A 17429-nucleotide genomic window follows, 5' to 3' on the forward strand; every position below is an offset into this window, starting at 1 on the left:
ATACCAGACTGGTCCGTAATGGAAGAAATTTGGAAGGTATTACAAGAAGATTCCTGGAACTTTAAAGTGGCTGCAAGAACCTTGCCCGCACGATTTTTTAACAGCAATCTCTTAGATTTCTGAGCCTGCAGGCCAATATGAGCTCTCTTAGTGACTATAGTATTGTATGAATACTTTAAGTTCTTAATAGACTGGAGGCAGGTCTTGTCCTGAGAGTGACGAAAAAGGGATTCCTGCCGTTTGATCTCATCTGCTAAGTCCGAGAGTTCCTTCTTAATGGCTGCATTCCTCCCTGACATACACTTAATGACCTGACCCCGGAAAGTACACTTAAAAGAGTCCCATAGAACAACAGGGGAACTGACTGACCCAAGATTCTCAGTAAAAAAAGTCTCAATGTCATTGGAAAACTCTCGCACCAAGGACTCATCATGTAAAATTTCTGTGTTGAGTCTCCACGAACGAGCTCATGCCCTAGGGACAAAGGACGTAAGAGTAAATGTCACTGCGGCGTGATCAGAACTAAAATGGGGTGAATAAGCGGGGAGGAAGAAAATTGAACCAGAGAAGAGTGAACCAAAAGATAATCGATGCGTGAAAAGGACGAATGAGGGGAAGAAAAAAAGGAAAAGTCACTACCAGTGGGATTATGAAGACGCCAAACATCCTGAAGATGGGTAAGAGAGCACATATTAGTCATTTGTTTGTGGGCTTTAGGGGGACGAAAGTTAAAGGCAGAATGCCTATCCAGGATGAGGTCCATTGGCAAGTTAAAATCACCACCTACAATAAGATTGCCAGAGTGAGGGGTATCTTCGAGCTTTTTGGCGATCGCAATCCAAAAGGACGGGTCATCCTTGTTGGGGGCATAAATATTCATAACAAATAGGACAGCATTACCATTGGACACCTTAGATAGTAACCAACGTCCCTCTGTATCCTGTTCAGAGGAAACGATAGATAACCCAGAGTGTTTAGAAACTAAGGTGATTACCCCATTCCTTTTACCACAAGCATCCGAACAAGCAACATCAGAGACCCACTCTTTCTTCAGACACAACGCCTCCTTGGCAGAGAGCTTTGTTTCCTGAAAAAGGACGAGATCCGAAGAAAGAGATTTACAATAGTCCAAAATCTTTGACCTTTTGACTGGATGATTTAACCCTTTAACATTAAGGGAAAGTATATTCAGTCCAGACATAGAACCATTATCAGGAAAAAAAGATATTCCCTATGTGACAAATGGAGCGCAACAACCAGGAGAGCTAAGCAGCAGACATCAACAGCCAACACAAAACAGGGTGAGACCAAAGAGGAAATCCGAAAAGAAGAAAGGAAAGAGGAGGAAAAAGAAAGCAAAAGAAAACAGAAAAAGAGAGAGAGAAGGGCCAATCCGGCAGGTCTGAAAAAGACCAAATTCATACAAGGGGGGACATGGGAAAAAGAGCGAGGGGCCAACAGGAGAAATAACAACAACAGCATAAAAAGCCCCAGAACAGTGCATAGTTGATTATACATTTTAAAAGAAAAACTATCTAAAAACTAAGAGCTGGAATCAATTATAACTTAGAAAATAAGCGAAATGAGAGACTATAAAGGCAACATGTTTGACCAAATTAATATATATATAACAATTAAAATGAATCATAGAGAGCGATAAAAGCAGCAGAGAGAGAAAAAGGAAGCACGTTCAGGCAATAAGAGCTGATGGAAAGTGAACTAAAAAATAACATTACTATTAGGTAGAACCAGCCCAAAACGGACTCCATCAAGAGAAAGAGGACCATAATGCAGAGAAAAGAAGAAATACAATCTAAAGCATACTATATGATACAATATGAAACAATAGGTGAAACATACTAAAAACGGTATATAACATCCTGTCAATATGGAAGTCCGTGAATCCCTATGGCAGCTAAATAAGAGAACTAATACTACATATAAATATGTAAAATCTATATACAAATTTATAGACAACTGGCCATGAGTAAATAAAGCCATATACACCAAAACTGGCAAAATAAGTATACTTGCCTAAATAGGTGGACACTTAGGCAAGAGAGGCATAGATCTATCAGTTTACAAAGCATCTATAAAAAACTAGCCTACTCAAAAAAGACAATTAATAACACAATGTACTAAAATCACTCAATGAAAAAATCAATAAAGAAGGTATAACTAACAACTATATGAATGACCCATATTAACTCTAAATATAGTCATAAATAAATACCTAGTAAACAGATATAATTAAAACACCTAGACAAACCATACAGCAACACGTTAATAACGCAAATAAAAAGACAAAGACCAACTCCAAAAAATACGAGATAACAGAAAACAACCATGAAGCAAAAAGACCGACCACAAAAGGATAGGATAACCAAATTCACCACAAAAGTCGACGCACATACCAAAGACAAACAACGGGAAAGGAAAAGGACCAAGACCTAATACGTCAAGAGACAAACTGGGGAGGCAAGGATTAACAGGACGACACGCGACCAGGAGTGAAGGCAAGCCAACATGAGATGCTACGACAAAAAAACTAAGGGGTATATACAATAAAACTAACAACACTAAAGACCAAAACACCATAACGATAATAGGGGAGCACCAAGAGGCGACAGAAATACGTCAAAACCAATGGACAAAAAGACCACCGCGCAGATCTAAAAGCAGCTGGACTAATAGATCTGACAAAGACAAAAAAACAATGGATTATGTATAGCCGCATCAGGTGCCAGAAGAACCAGGAACATGTGAAGCCCCCGTTTGAAGATCCATCTGCAACTCCATTTGATTATCCAAAAACGAGGCCAAATCCGCAGGTTCGTCGAAAATTCTGACACGACCTTTGAAAGTAATGCGGAATTTTGAGGGACCAGCAAAGGAGAAGGGGATATTCATCTCAGACAAACGCTTCCGAAGATTAAGGAAGCCCTTCCTCCTTATCACCGTGTCCCTGGCAAAGTCTTGAGAAATTGAGATACGATGACCATTCCAAGAGACAGCTCTAACCTTCCGCATATGAGCCAAAATCTGCTCTGTATGTTGATGACGCAGCGGTTTAAAAATTATCGCTCTTGGTTGCGTAGCAGACTTGGGGCGAAAGGAGGGGACACGGTGTGCCCGTTCCAGTTCAAAATCTTTATGAAAAGAAATTTGTATTGTAGATGGAATCCATTGATAAAGAAACTCAATCATGGAAGATGCCTCTTTCTCAACATCCTCTGGAAGACCAAAAATTCGCAGATTAGATCTACGATTACGATCCTCTTGTTCAGTGAGGTCTTTCCTCAATGCTGCCATGGAACGCTCTATCTGCGTGAGAGATCTAGAATGCTTTTGCATGGTATCCTCTGCGCCACTAATCCGTGCTTCTGTACCTGAAACACGAAGGGAAAGGGCCTTGAAATCATTCCTGATAGCTAACACCTCCACCTGCAATAAATCTGTATTAGTCTTAGTAGACTGCGCAATTTCATAGACCTCATTAAGGCGCGTCAGGATGGACTCAAGAGTCGAATTAGTGTCTTTAGCAGCAGGCTCAGGTGTTGGGGAAACCTGTTTGGACCTCTTAAGAGATGTTTTAGATTCCTTAACGTCCTTAGCATTCGGTGAAGGGGCCATGTTCTCAGCCATAGGGCAAGCCACCTCAATAGGAACAAAATACCCCTCCTCAGCTATAGTGATAGCAAGAATGCCAGGGGCTGCAAAACACTCAATGTGCAAGATGAAAAATGGGCAGGAAGAGATAGTGTACTTGCATCAAAAAACGCCGAACAGAGAATATGGCAGGCGAACCCAGTCAGAAAAACAACCACACAAAAAATATCATGTGCTGCAGGCGAAAGTAGGCCCTCACCGACTACGAAAATAGCCAAAATCAAGCCCAGAGCAAAAAAGCCTCACATAAGGAAGTGGCAGTGCGTCTGACGAATAATATGGTAGCAAAAACCTCAACAAGTTCACACAAGGGGCAGCACTGCAATAGGCGGCAGGAAAAAACAAAATAAACTCAATAAAGGTGAAAAAAAACGTCACCAGCTCCTGTATGCCTCCACTCCTGACAGGATAAACCAGTAGCGTCGTCGTGTAGAAGCGCAAGTAGAACTCCCTCACAGAAGAAACAAAATGGCGGCCGCTCGTGAAAACATGAAGCGCAACCTTAGAATGCCAAAAAGTGAACTCTGGCCACTTTCCACCTCTAGAAAACTCCCTCGTAGGATACACGGCAGTTTCCCATGTAATATTCCATCTTCGGCGCTGAGCGGGGCATTCCTCAGCGTCGGCAAAGTCTCCGTCAGCCCTCGCTCTTCACGGAGCTCAAGCGCGAACCGCCATCTCGCCGCGGCGCGCAAGCCACGCCCCGCATTGATTTTAGTTTTGAAGAGTTCGCACGTGTCACGTGTACAAAAAGACTGCTAGAGAACTGAATGGCACCAAGTGTTGTCACTCTCCTGGTTAACAGTGACACCGGAAGACAAGTTTAGCTAAAATATTTTTTGAATTACCATCTGCCACTCCGAACAGTACTTCCACCAGTTTGCAAGAGATGATCTATCTTCTTATCGAGTGATGTTGTTTTAAAAAGAGCCCTTTCAATACTGAGAGAAAAATAGCGTTGTTTTTTGGTCTACCATAATGTATTAAAATCGATGTAAAGAATGAATTTAAATTTAACGAACTTCAGATAGGTTTTCAGTAAACTAGGTGTAACAGTCCCTGACCTGAAAATGGAACCACAATAGAAAGAAGAGGAGATATAGGGCAACCCTATCTAACTCCTTTGTGAAGAGGAAAAGAAGGTGAAGTAAAACCAATATTAAAGACTGATGCTTTAGGAGAAGAATATAGGATAGAAATTAAGTTAATACATTTTTGACCAGATCCAAACCAAGAGAGTGTAGAAAAATGAATATTTTAGTGAAAAAGCCTTCTTAACACCCGGAGATATAGCTGCTAATTTTTGTGAGTATGTTTTGGATTTACTTAAAATGTTGAAAATGTTGTAGTTTTATCCGGAAGATGATGGCCCTTAACAAAACCTGACTGTTCTTTACTTATTAAAGCGCGAAGAAGAGGATCCAAGTGGAGTGCGAGCATTTTAGCACATATTTTATAATCAGGGTTAACAACGGATATCGGGCGATTATTTTCTACATAATTTGAGGTGCTTACCTTCTTTGGGAATAAGACAAATTAAAGCTTTTTGAAAGGTACCAAGAGGCTGAATTGGTCATGTGAAAAGATGCAAAACGTTTGTGTAAATTGGGGAATAATTGTTTTGAAAAATGTAAGTAAAATTCAACGGGGAAGCCATCTGGCCCAGGAGCCTTATTTCTTTTTGTTAGAGTTAATTGCTTTGTGCATATCTTAGAATGATCTATCAGCATCAAGAGAAGGAAAATCTGTGTGTAAGTCAAATTATTTTTCGATAGAGAATAAGTATTGATCAATATCAACATGAGACAAATTCGTTTCTGGGGTATAAATATTTTGTAAAAATCAGAGAATTGTGCTAAAATGTCATTATATTTAGTTACCAGAATTTTGCTATTATGTAATATTGTTTCAATTTTAACTAATTATTTTTTAACTTTCATATAATTTGCTAAGAGTTTGCCTGCTTTGTTGTGCCCTCCATAATATTTAGCGCTTTATCTGAGGAGGTAAGAAGCAGCATTGTCTGTGGAGATTTAGTTAAATTCATGCTTAGCTTTAAATAATTCATCTAGACATGTCTTGGATTTGGATGCAAAATAGATTTGTTCTAAGAATTTAATACGTTTAATAATGCCTAAAGCATTTTTATTATTTGCTTTCTTTTTTATTAGAGACATATGATAAAGTAAAGCCATGTAAGGCAGCCTTAAAACCGTCCCAAATAGTTTGGAAGGATAGTTCTGGTAATTGATTTAAAAGGAAATACTTATGAATACAATTTTGAAAATGCTGAGTAAAATTAGTGTCCAATAAAATTACTGTATTAAAATGGCAACATTGAGTCTTGGGAGTAGTAGGAGGCAATTCTAAATCTAAAATGACTGAGGCATGAACTGATATTTCTATGGCTCCAATATCTGCACGTAAAATGGGTTGAGATAATGATTTGGAGACAAACAAATAATCAATTTTGGGTTGGGAGAAGTGGACAGGTGAAAATGTGGTATATCCTTGTAGACATGGCTTACTGAGCCTCTATGTGTCAATAAGGGCTCTATGTTTGATAATTGCAGTGAATTGTCTATGCATGGAGGAGGGGATAAAAATAGTTTTAGAAGAGCGGTCCAAAATGGGTTTAAGACAAGATTACAATCTCCCCTAAAAATTAGACAAGAATCTGTAAAAGACATCAATTTATTTGTAATTTTGGGCCAGAAGGATTTATCTAAATTTGTGGGTGCATAAACATTGAAGATTGTTATCTGAATGTTATTAATAGTGAGTTGTAAGAGGAGCCATCTACCTTCTATGTCCATTTTTTGTGATAGCAACTTAACATCTAAAGTTATTTGCACAGGACAACAACTCCATTACATTTACCAGTCTCAGGTGATGAAAAAGCATATCCTACTCAATTTCAAATACGTTTTAGAACTTCTTTCTCAACCACATGCATTTCTTGTAGTAAAGCAATATCTGCATTTAACTTGGCTAGATGTGTAACTACTCTTCGTCACTTAATGGGGAAAACTACCAAAGTCGACAAAGTTAAATTTATATCTCATTTGGCATTTATATAAGTAAGCGAAGTAGTAGTGAAACTAGAACAAAAGAAACTAAAATATATAGAGAAATATACTTAAAATAACCATTGAGTAGTAATGGTTAAAAATATAAATTTTTATGTAAGACAGCATATATTAACTCTCCATATTAACTGATAATGCATGACAAAAGAAAGGAAAATAGAAGTAAGAAAATAAATGAGTATAAAAAGAGATCTGTAAAAAGCGCAGGGAATGAGACAGAATAGAAAGAGGAGAAAACAGAGATAGTGGTGGGGAATGAATAGGGACAGAAAACATAAAAGACTAACTAACAGAGTGAACATACCTATGAAGCACACAAAATGTTGACGGTGATAACACCACATAAGACCAAGCAGACAAAGGGCGAATCAGACCTAAAAAACAGTAATGTCGCAGTTCTGGAGATGCACGTCAAACAATACCTGGAATGAAGTAACACAAATGAAAAAGGATGATTGGAAAACAGGTTACATGAGGAAGGAGACACACAAATAGATTATATAAATGATAACATTTAACTTGACTATCATTTGAATTATCTCAAAGCAATCTCAGTGCATAGCTAGTCAGGTTGAAGACATCTTTGAGGTATCCATCTATTCTCCTCTACATTTATAAATAAAACTTTGCAGTAATATAGGAACTTCATTTGTCATAGTTTTGCTTTTATATGTTACTTTAAACAAGTAGGAATGAAAAAGTCTAAATCTTGCGTTCAAAGCATGAAGAGCAGGTCTCGTATCCAGGAAGGCTTTCCTCCTGTCTGCCGTGGCTTTAGTAAAACCTGTGCAAAGAATAACTGTAAACCTGACCAAGAAATTCTCCCTTTAGCCTTAGCTGCTTTATTAACTTGAAGAAGTTCAACATATTCTAGGAAGTAGATGATGACTCCTTTCGATTTTTGTGATGATGAAGGGTGACAGGTAGAATGACTCAGTCGATGCACTTGCTGTATATTTAAAAATGAAGAGGCAGGGTGATCTAGAATCTTTGGGAGAAACGATCAAAAAAAATTATACAGGAAAATTTCCTTCCACCCCCTTCTCCAAACCATAATATTGTTTCATTTGGTCCGATTTTCCAAGTCCTCAACATGACTTTTTAGTTGAGATACCTCAGATCGTAGATCTGTAAGAGCCTGTGTAATATCTTCAATCTCGCTAACTCTTTGCTTTATATGTGTTAGACTGTTATCCACGAGGGACCAATTATCATTTAAAATCTGCAGCTTATTGTTAGTGTCTTCCATATAGGGCTTAAGAGCTCGGATTTCTTCAATAAATTGCTCCATTGAGATAAAGTTGGATGTTTTTATGTGAGATAAAGGGTGTTTGTTAACTGTTTAGTAGCTTGTAGTGGACTTAAGCTTTTTTTTAGAAGTCCTTTTATGTTAAGTTATACTATTTCCATTAGAAGACACAGTGGATGTCAACGACTACTGCCCTCCATATTTTCCACCAGCACAGAAAATGAATTGGCCGTGAGTAAGCAGAAGTTATGTGAGTAGTTGCATGTATTGGACGTGAGAGGCCTCATTCCTTTAGTTTGTCCCATAATATCAGTGGGGAAAATGTATCAAAAACAGTATTATAGGAGAAAATGCAGACAGTGTCGGTAATATATGCACCCAAAGAAGTAAGGAGAAAAGAATATCAAATAGAAGACAGGAAAATTCTTGCTTTATATTGTGAATATATTGTGGTCTTCAGTAATATCCATTTTGAAAAATAAAGAAAACATGAGAGGAATTTACAGCCAGAATAGAGATGCAGGTGATGCTGAGGTAATATGAATGAGCTTTTTCGACCTGGCGTGCGCAGCACTTCTGTCAGCGCACCTGCTTTATGTGAGCAGAAAGAGAAAATTAAGCAGGTGAACAAATGAACCTGCATTGGCAGAAGAAGCTCTTATTTGATATCCTACCAAGCAGTAGCACTTTGGAGCAGTTTGGTCAAATTGGGGATGACTCGGCCCTAAGACCACAGTGGAGCTCCACAGACCGAGGCCATCTCGTAGTGCCGCCAAGTCACACCCTGCTGGAAAACCTTGCTAATCAAGGGGTTCCATCTCTCCTTAAAGCAAAGGTCTTCAAACTGTGGGGCGCGACCCCCAGGGGGGTCGTGGAGTCCTAGGAAGGGGGTCGCAGATTCCCCAGCTTCACTTGTCTCTGTGAAAAGACAGCCGTCCTGAGACGGCTAATTGAGATCGTTATCAGCTACTTGCCTGAATGAAAGGCAAATGCACTGGTAATCTGCAAGTGTAAAGGATGCTTGGGAGCAGTTTTGGCTCTTTGTGAAGACAAATATGTGTGTTTTTTTTAGTTGAAGTGCCAAGAGTTAACTACTGGGCTGGGAAGTTCTTGCTTTTAATTTTAACTACATTTACACAGCTATGTAAAAAAAGGAAAACTGCATTACATACGCTCTGGTATTATTAAAACCTACATTTTGAAAGCACCATTTTATTGTAAAACTATTCACAAGTTTTGCAGCATTGTATATTACCCTGTGTGTAATGCAAGTATAAAAAATGTAGTTACATATTCACAGTGCTTTCCGTCACAGGCTGTGACTTCGTAGCACTAAAAATACACATCACTATTCTCCACTGCACTAATCAAGATTTAATTCTGAGGTTCTCTGGTTACACACAGACCGCTGCAGTGCATTAACTAATAGATGTTTCATAATGTACTACAGTCCATTTCCCACTGAGCAATAACTTATTTTATGTATTTTTCATTTACACTGCCCATTATTTTATATGTAGATACCTGAAGGTGAAAGACCTAAAAACTTACAGAATATTTTGGGTTAGCTTGCATTGCCAGAGCATCACTTTTTTTGATGCTCCGGTGGCGCAACCATCTCAACCATACCTTGAGGCAGTGCAAAGTCACCCTGCATGGCTTTGCATTGCCTCATAGATACGGAGGTAATCAGTAAGACATAGCAGCGCAAGTCACTGTGTTGCCTTACTCTGCGTCAAGGAGGTGGTCCATGGGCTTTGCGTGGGGTTCCCACGCAAAGCCCATGGATTTTGATGCTCCCCCATATTTACAAAATCACGTAAACCTGGGGCAGCTCCAAAAACTGAAGCCTCTCCAGTGGAGGCGTAGCGAGGAGAAATGTTTTAATTTCTCCTCGTTTTTTCCTCTTTCCATGTGTGCTGCATTCTGCAGCTCTCATAGAAATAGGAAAACGCCCCTCAGGATTGTTTTGGTGAAGGAAGGTGCCTCTTCCCGTACAAAACAAATTCTGCCTACGTTGGTGCTAGGCAGCAATTTGGAAGGGAAAAGGACTGGAATGCACCGTATTTCATAATTAAAGTGTATTCCTGCCCTTTCACATTGGCATTGGGCAGTGCCGCAAGAAGACTTACAGCGCTGTCCTACGCCAATTCCTCATAAATAAGGCTCTTTCTAGCACATGCATCAAAAATGCCATTTGCGATTCATTATTAGCGAAAAATAAGGATTCGCTAATAAGGAATCGCAAAAGCCTATGCATGTAGAAATCCCTTACAAAATAGCGATTTCTAAATATTTCTTAATTGCGAGTCGCAAATTGTGAGTCGCAATAAAGGAATACCTCCCCATTCATTCCTATGGGCCTAGAGGCCCATAGGAATGAATGGGAGGACGTTCTCAATTTGCGATTCTCAGTTAGAGAATCGCAAATTGAGAATGCAATTTCAAGGGTGCAAGGGTGTCAAAACGACACCCTGTTGCACCCCTGAAATCGATCTGTGTACAAATGTCGGGCACAAACATGTCCGAAGGACATGTGTATGTGTAACCTACCACTTTGAAAAATGCACTTTCGTGCATTTTTCAAAGTTTTTGCAAATTACCATGAAGTTCAGCTTCATGGTAATTTGTGCCCCCTATCAGCGAAATCGCTAATTATTTTACTTTAATGCATTGCATTTAAGGAATCTCAATTTGCGAATCCTTAAATGCAATCGCAATTTGAGAACTCGCAATTAATTGCGAATTCTCAAATTGCGAGTGCCTTGACCCTTCATGCATCGCATATGCCCTTTTTGCGAGCGCAAACGGCCTCGCAAAAATGGATGATGCATGTGCCCCTTTGTTTTTAGCTACACCTTTGGCTACACCCCCACGCTCACTGACCATTGGTTTGCTAAACACTGTTTAATACAATTTCCCCACTTTAAAAATATTTGCTGTGGTAATTGGGGGCTGTTAGAAATGGGGGTCTCTAGTTGGTAATGGTTTGCACCTTTGTCCAAGTAGGTACCCTTCCTTCTAGTCAGGCTAAGAGGGATACACTACTGAAATAACCCCTGTCTCACCCCATTGGTAGCTTGGCACGAGCAGTCAGGCTTATTTCAGAGGCAGTGTGTAAAGGATTTGCACATAACCAACAGCAATACATTGAAAACACTACAAAAGGACACCACACCAGTTTAGAAAAATATCCAATACTTTATATATTCAAAACAAGACTAAAACGATAAAAATCCAACATACAGTACTTAAAAATATGCACTTTGTGGGGAGCTGGCATCGGTCGGTTGGTCCAGACTGTGGTGTGGGACGGGGTAGTGTGTCACAAGGCTTCCGAGCAGTGCCCCCAAGCCACGGTGCGGTCACGGTTGTCGAAGTCAGTGACGGCGTCGGTGAGACCAGGGCGACGAAGTGAAGCGAGGCGGTGCGGAGTGCAGTGCCCACAGGTCACAGTGCAAGCAACAGCTCAGCGATGGTCATCAGTGAGACCAGTGTTGCGGTGCAAGATGCAGCGGTGCCCTCTGCGGTGCCTTCAGGGCATTGAGCCAGCGGCAGAGTCAGTGACGGAGTCGGTTGCTTTCCCCCCTCTGTGGCAACTGAAACCACAGTTCCAGAGGTGGTACCCAGAGGTCAGTGAAGACTTTGCGGTCCCTGAGACTTCAGAACAGGGGGCAACATGTAAAGAAAATTCAGACCAGTCCTTTCACTGCCCAAGACAGAAGCAGCAACTGCAGGCCAAAACAACAAAGCAACAACACAGCAAAGTTGCAGTACTCCTCCTGGCAGTTCTTCCAGCTGTTCTTGGCAGGTTCCTTGATTCCAGTGAGTTCTACAGTTCTAGGGTCTGGACTCCAATATTTATACTCAGTTTCTCTTTGTGCTTTTGGGCAGAGAGTGCCTGTGCCCAGCCCAAACCAGTTCCATCCTCTCTGGCCCAGCTTCTTGGCAGGAGGTGGATACAGCATTGTCCAAGGCAGACCAGGCCCAATCTACTGCAATATAATCTCCTCGCACTACTATAAATACAGCCCAGGTCTATTCAGCTCAGCCCTGACTCATCCAGGAAAGGAAGGACACACCTTGACCTCCCCAGTAGCTGTCTGATGAGAATGCACATCCCCAGCCCCTGTCACTCCAAAGCCAGACAGTCAATCCACAAACCCAGCAGAGGCACACAGGATGGCTGAGCAAGAAAATGCCTATTTTCTAAAAGTGGTATTTTTCAAACACAACATAAAAAACATCTTTACTAAAAGATGGATTTTTATATTCTGAGTTCAGGCATGCTAAACCCCATTTCTCTATCTTGTCCCAATGGGAAGATATGCTCATAAGTAAACTCCCATTATCCTATGAGACAGATAGCCTTTCCATAGTGAAAAATGAAACACACTGTAATTCACTACCTGGACATGTCACAAACACCAGTAAATGCCATACCCTTAATATACACGGCACCCTGCCCACAGGGGTACCTTGGACCTACCTTAGGGGTGACTTACATGTAAGAAAAGTGAAGATTAGGGCTTGGCAAGTGGGTGCACTTTCCAGGTCAACATGGCAGTTACAAACCATGCAGACTCTGCAATGGCAGGTCTCATAACCTTTTTCAGGGCTGCATGGGTGAGTGGCACAATCAGTACTGCAGGCCCACCAGCAGCATTTGATTTACTGGCCCGACACCCTCAGTGCACTTCACTAGGGACTTGCTAGTAAGTCAAACATGTCAATCATGGAAAAACCAATCCATAATACAATTTACAATAGGAGCACTTGCACACTGAACAGCAGTGAGAAAGTGCGCAGAGACACTGAACATGCAAAAACAGAGTCAAAACTAGGTCAGAAAGGAAAAAAACAGGGGCAACATGCCAAAAGATGGCAGGTATAACAGGGGCATTTATAGTTATCGATAGATGATGTTGATGATGAGGAGAACCAGTTTCTAGAAACTTTTGTCCGAAGGGGTCCTTACACCTAAGAAGGTTTCACAAGGGGGTCTCGACAGCAAAAATTTGAAGACCACTGCCTTAAAGTGACAGCGACTCTTCAGCGAGTTGCCATGTGAAGTTTGCATATACGTAGTGACACCTGGTGGTACTGTGTAACTTTTGCAGGTCTGAGCCAGGGTTGTTTTTTGCAGAACAATGAACTATTCAGGAGGTTCTCAGAGCCACAATATTTTATGCATTTAGCCTTCCAAGTCATATCCTACAAGCATCATACTCTTATGACCACATTCCTCCCTAAAGTGGAGAACCAAAGAAGAAGCAGTGTATTTTTACTAAAAGAATGAAGTTGAGCATCGAAGAATGTAATATGTATCTTTGGTCTTTAACTGGCCTTAAATTGCACCAGGTATATCACCAAGAGGCAAGGTACAATGAAGTCTGCATATTTAAGGCTGGGAGCAGCCACTGCTTGTGGTGGGCCCATTTCTCAACACGCCATTTGTTTGTTCAACTAAGAAGAGGTGCTTGTGCAGACCATCCTTTCAAGGAAGCAGATAGTAAGAGTGATGGGGCGGGTGGTCCTGGTGTTGTTCTTCAAATTACAGCTACTGAATGACAGGCACCAAGATAAAAATTGCATAAGGTAAAGAAAATGGGGTCCTTGAACTTATCCCCCAGTGTAGTTAACATGGGGATCCATTTTTACTGGGGAAGTGAGAGAAGGCCTTATGCTGCTGCAATCATGATGTGCTGGTGAGAAAATAAAAATAAAAACATATGTCAGACTGTTCGGCCTTGTTATAGTGTCTGTTTTCTTTCTGTGTCTTGGTCAGCACAGCAGGGCACTAGAAGCTAAAGAGTGAGCGTTGTGTTGGTGCATACACAAGAAGTGCTGTAAAGATTTTTTTTCTCAAGATTCCAGACCACCAGTCTGTGGTTCTATCCCAGAATTCGCCTTGACCTTATGTGTGGCAATAAGCCACCTATAGCAGAATGACAGAGTCAGCCTACCACCATTCTACCATGGATTTTACAGGGCTGCCGAAATCAAAAGAAGTTTTCAGGTCGCACAGTCTTGCTGGACCAGCCTCACTCTCTTCACAGCTCGATCCACACTGAAAGAGCAGCTCCAACAGCAATTCTTCATCATCATGCATGTGAGTCCTGCATGCTCTATAGCATAATTCTCACATTAAATGCAGTCTAGGCTGAGTCTGTCATTTCCAGTATAAGTGTTTGAAACATGAGCCTTGGACGCAAGTGTTCAGGTTGCTTCTGACATTTTAATTTTAACACTTGTTAATACATTATGGTCTACAAAAAAGAAGTACAGTTAAGCATCATCATTCAACTGAACTACAAGGTTATTTTAAAGGAGTCAATCATTTCCAAGAGAAAGGGGAAGAGGGGAAGGAAGGGGTTAAGATATGGAAGAGGTAGTACTCTACAGTCAAGGCCTAAGCTACCTGGCCATCAGGAAAGGCACAAGAATGGAGTGAAATAAGACCAGACAAATATGTAGGATATAGCAAAAAGGAATGCCATAAACTAAAAAGACCAGAGATCTTGGTTCTAGAAAAGTAGTGCACAATAAATATGACTAAATAGGCCTAATAAAGAGTCTTAGTGCCTGTTTACAATCTTGGAGGATGGGATACTCTGTCCCAAATGTGATGGATATCCCATCGGCCATGTTATAAATTCCATGGGTTATAATGATATTGTAATTTGGCGGACAGGATATCTGAAACGTTTGTGATGGAGTGATGCTGTCCACTAAGATTGCAATCAGACCGAGGAAGTATAACTGGACAGCTTAAGCAGAAATAAACGGTCCCCATAGAATATCAAACTTCTGCAACTGGTCATTGAGTTTGTAAATCAGACTTTCATGGGCTTCCATGGTTGTCATAACTTCTGACCTGTATATTCTTCAATAATCTGTGGATGCCTCGATTTCCAGGGCCGCTTCGATGCATCAATAACAGGGTAGGGGGTGTATTAATTTAGCAATATGCACTTTGTATGGTGACTCACAGGCTTGAAAACAAATATACTTCAGCTAGGCTTCTCGAAAGTGTACTCCAAAGCCATGACCATTGCTCGTTGGGATATTGTTTTGAAATCTTCAGTTGTCACATATTATTGTTAACGAGAAATCTTGAGGAGGATTTCAAGTAAAGTTTCCAGATCAGGGTCTCATAAAGGTCAGAAGTCAATCTTGTGTGACTGCCCCATTTTCATGTCCTTTAGGTTAGTCCCATCTTGTACAGACCTTTTACCTAGTTGCTTACTTCTGACTCTTCAACAACCAGGCTTTTAGTACCATATCTTAATCCCTGTACCTGACGTACATAAACATGTCCCCAGGCACGGTAGATTTATTCTGTACAAGGGTCACCACTTTTTTCACCCATGACCAACAGCCAGGCCAGCAGTGCATGATCATATCTGTTTAGAAAAAAATTAGCAGGGGATTAGCGAATGTTTTCAAAACACATCGATTCGGAAAAAAACCCTTGAGTGACTACTTTAGTATAAAAGACCCTCACTCCCCCTTAGAAAGACAGAGGAGAAAATTCCTTCCAAGTTGGACCGAGACTCTGTAGGCTGATCCTTCAACAAACAGAGATCTGACATCCCTTGCGGAGTGCAATCCTCGACGCAGAGACAGGGTCATTCATTCAGAACCATCAAGTTAAAGGTTAGTACTTCCCCGGGGAATTCTTGGCTTAATTAGGTTCCATTAGGACATATCATATCACTTACACATACATGCTTCACCTACACTTCTAGGCTAGACATGGTTAGGTAGGCTACGCATCGTAGGAGTACGCCAATGCTATTGTTTTATGTAATATGCTTTTATTCATCTTGTTAGCACAATGGTAGAAATGTATCTACTTTTTACAATATTGTGTGTAGCGATTACATTTGTCTGCTCCTGTCTTTTGATTGTCGCAGCTAACAGGTTTCATACTAGACTGACGCTTGACCAATAAATAATTATTGAAACCGGTCCAAACGTCATTCTATGTATCCTGAGAAAAGCAAGCGCGAGAGACTGAGCGAAATATACCATATTGTTTCCACGATACATGATGAATCAAGGTTGTCATGTCAGTGGTTGCCAGAAACTACCTACCACACTGTGTAGTACAGAGGGGTGGTAGTGGCACTGTAGAGCTAGCAGGTCTAACAGCTGACTCATCAGACAAGCCTATTCAAATTTATCAGAGACGTCTGAAGTGGGAAGGATAATCCGTCTCTGCTGAGCAGGCACAACCTGTGTATTGGCTGGAGGTTTTAAACAAGCTTGTAAGGATTAAAAGTTCTCTATCGAGCTAAACACTACCTATTAAAAATGTATACTTTCTTCTCATTCCAAAATGACTGTAACTGCAAATGGCAGCAGAGGCGAGGAACAAGACAAATTTGCTAACACTCTTAACATTTCAGAAAACTGCCGAATGGCAGTAACACTGAAGATGTTAGAACATGCATTACCTGCAACAGGTGGCCATTTTATCTTCGTGATTGAGGCATATGAGGTGTTTGGATCAGAGGTATTCTATTCCTGGGTAAACTTTCCACCTGCAGATCCATAGACACATATATTTCATGAATACATTGAAGTGGATCCACCAGACGAATACATCCCATATGAGAACATTAAAGTTCCATTGATTTACCAGCAACATAAAAACTGTTTTGAAGGCGCCCTAAAACACACAACTTCAGTTGTAAGACGCGGTCCGCTCAGCATTGGAGGAGCGACATGGACGGTCTTAGTGGCTTATACTCTACATCCTGAGATAGATACACTCACAGTAGGGGAAGTGCGTACACTATACAAAGAAATAGCCAGGCTATACAGACATATTGTCCAGTTCATCATGTGAACACTCAGATTACAACCTGCGAGAGCTGCTCCACCTGGAATAGTACAGACCCAGCCCACACCAATAATTAGTCCACAAACACTAAAGGCAATAATGGGTGCGTTCCCAACAAAAAGGGATCAAGTACCATTCTGGATTGCTAAGAAACTAGCACAGTTGGAAGCAGCATTTCCCCATATGGGTCCTCAGGAAAAACACAGAATGTTAACAATTTGCTTGCCAGTGGGAATAGCTCCCTCAATTGAGGATTGTACCACCTGGGGAACAATCTATGCTGCAGTGCACATTGGGATACGTGGTACCCCAACCATATCAGTTTTTCCTGATGTACTGATAAGGATACAGAATGAGTACGGGGCAGGACCTGCCCTGGACTTGGGGATGAAACTGTTTGATAATTTTGACCAAGTCTTGGAAACTATTCTGAGCAATATTAAGGAGGAAGAAGCAGTGGTGGCTATACGCCAACACCTAAGTGAAACAACTCCTGCAAATCAGGAGCCGGCATTACCAAAAATTGTAGACAACATCTATACTTCAATAGGCTGAGATAGTTTGGGAGCCA

This window comes from Triturus cristatus, chromosome 5_2 (assembly GCF_964204655.1).
Source record: "Triturus cristatus chromosome 5_2, aTriCri1.1, whole genome shotgun sequence".
In the NCBI taxonomy this organism is placed as follows: domain Eukaryota; kingdom Metazoa; phylum Chordata; class Amphibia; order Caudata; family Salamandridae; genus Triturus; species Triturus cristatus.